Consider the following 2500-nt stretch of genomic DNA (forward strand, 5'->3'; position numbering starts at 1 on the left):
TAATATATCTATACATATAATATAGAGAATATTATATAAATATTAATAATATATTTGTTACATATAAAATATTTTTATATTCAATATTATTATTATTATTAAACAATAATTATTAATAAAATCTATAAATAATTTCTCTTATAAAAAAGTGAAATTAAAAATAGAATATATTGAAATTATTTGTTTATATGTATATAATCTCTATTAAGAAAAATAAAATAAGATTATAATTGATATAATCTATATTTTTATTTTTCTATGTTATATAATAAAAATAAAGAAAACACAAGATAAAATTTTTTTAAAGAATAAAATTTATTTCAAATTTAAATTTCTTTATGTTTTGTCTTGATATTTCTTTTTTTTTATTAAAAGTTATTATGTTAAAAAACAAACCCATTTGTTTTGTACCATATTAATATTATATATATTTTTATGTAGAAAATAATTTATAAAAAAAAAATAAATACATTTCTATAAAATATACCAAATATTAATTATTATATCTAGCTAGCACTAACAAAAATATCAAAAATGTTATGTATATATTTATTAATACCATAATATCTTTAATTTATATATATATATATTTAAAATAAAATATATAATTTATATTCTAGAAAAATTTTTTTATTTTAAAAGAATTTATAAAGATATATAAATTAATAATTTTATTTTTTATATTAAAAATAAAGATTATTATTAATAATAATACTTACATTTAAAATTTAAAAAGATTACCCTGGACGGTGGATCACTTGGCTCGTGGGTCGATGAAGAACGCAGCTAATTGCGCGTCAACTTGTGAACTGCAGGACACATGAACATTGACATTTCGAACGCACATTGCGGTCCTTGGATACTGTTCCCGGACCACATCTGGCTGAGGGTCGTATACATTATATTAATATAATAAAAGATTATTTTACATAAAATTTTTTTTATGAAAAAGAAATTTATCAATAATTAAAAAAGAAAATTTATTTTTTCATATTTAATTAAATTGATAAATAAAATTTTTATAAAAGAAATGTAAAATTATTTATATATGAATGTTTTACGCCAAATATAAGAAAAAAATAAATATAAAATGTTTTTAATAGCATTTAAAATTTATATATTTTTTATTATTTGTCGACATTTTTAAATTAATATATCAATATTATTTTTTATCATTTATATATAATATTATAAAACTTTATGTTAATAATAATATTAATAATAAATGATATTAATAATATATTTTTAAAATATTAAATAAAGAAGAATAAACAAAAATATTATATATTAATATTTTGTTATGGAATATTTTATTTGTAATAAAATTTTCAATATACTCGAAAAAAATTAATATATATAATTATTTATTTTTTATTTTCTTCTCTTTAGATAAATATAAAAATAATATTATATAATAATATTAAAAAAATTTGAGTATGAATAATTAAGAAAATTGTTTACTTATAAAATATAACAAAAACATAATATATAAAAAAAATTTTTGTTTTAATACTTCTAAAAACTTTTACGACCTCAGAGTAGGTGAGATTACCCGCTGAATTTAAGCATATTATTAAGCGGAGGAAAAGAAACTAACTAGGATTCCCTTAGTAGCGGCGAGCGAACAGGGATAAGCCCAGCACTGAACCCCGTGGCTGATAAACAGACACTTGGGGAATGTAGTGTTTAGGAAGATTCAATATAAACCTATTGTTATATAATACATCCAAGTCCATCTTGAATGGGGCCATATACCCATAGAGGGTGCCAGGCCCGTAGTGATTATTATTGATGATAGGTGAATCTTTCCTTAGAGTCGGGTTGCTTGAGAGTGCAGCTCTAAGTGGGTGGTAAACTCCATCTAAGGCTAAATATTACCACGAGACCGATAGCGAACAAGTACCGTGAGGGAAAGTTGAAAAGAACTTTGAAGAGAGAGTTAAAGAGTACGTAAAACCGTTCAGGGGTAAACCTGAGAAACCCGAAAGGTCGAAAGATGAGATTCATTTACTTTTTATCGTTAATCAACCAATTTGTACTAGCATGTGACAAAAATTTTTATTAGGAATTTATTTTTAGTAAAAATATATGCACTGCTGTATATTGTTAATTGTATGATAACGAGGTATGCACTTCTCATCTTGTAGGACGTTGCGACCCATTAAATATTAATCTATAGGCATTGGTGCGTTGATTAATGTACAATATTATTTTTTGATAATATTTTGTGTATGTTAAACGCCTATGTTTCTTGATTAATTGTTTGATGGTATTAATTATAAATTGATATTGAGTCGCGTTATTAACGCGTTCAGATCCACCACGAGTATAAATAGGTTTTTTTATTAAAACATATTATATATACGGATTTTATGCCGTTATATGATACTATTTAACTGTCAGTAGGTGTATGATAATGAACTGGCTCATTTTTTTTTATTAAAAATTTATCTGTCAGCGACGATATAGCTTTGGGTACTTTCAGGACCCGTCTTGAAAC

The 2500-nt window shown here is 22.6% G+C and overlaps 1 non-coding gene and 1 pseudogene across 1 annotated transcript; both read left to right on the top strand.

The window, feature by feature from the left end:
* The first annotated feature begins 738 nt into the window (after window positions 1-738).
* On the top strand, window positions 739-893 carry LOC123303719. Its single transcript, XR_006535810.1, has one exon. It is a non-coding gene; the product is annotated as a 5.8S ribosomal RNA (ribosomal RNA).
* Window positions 894-1528: 635 nt separating this feature from the next.
* Window positions 1529-2500, top strand: part of LOC123303718 — a pseudogene marked incomplete at its 3' end in the record, with an annotated part of 4006 nt that continues 3034 nt past the window's right edge.

The sequence above is a fragment of the Chrysoperla carnea genome, assembly GCF_905475395.1.
Source record: "Chrysoperla carnea chromosome X unlocalized genomic scaffold, inChrCarn1.1 SUPER_X_unloc_126, whole genome shotgun sequence".
Classification (NCBI taxonomy): Eukaryota; Metazoa; Arthropoda; class Insecta; order Neuroptera; family Chrysopidae; genus Chrysoperla; species Chrysoperla carnea.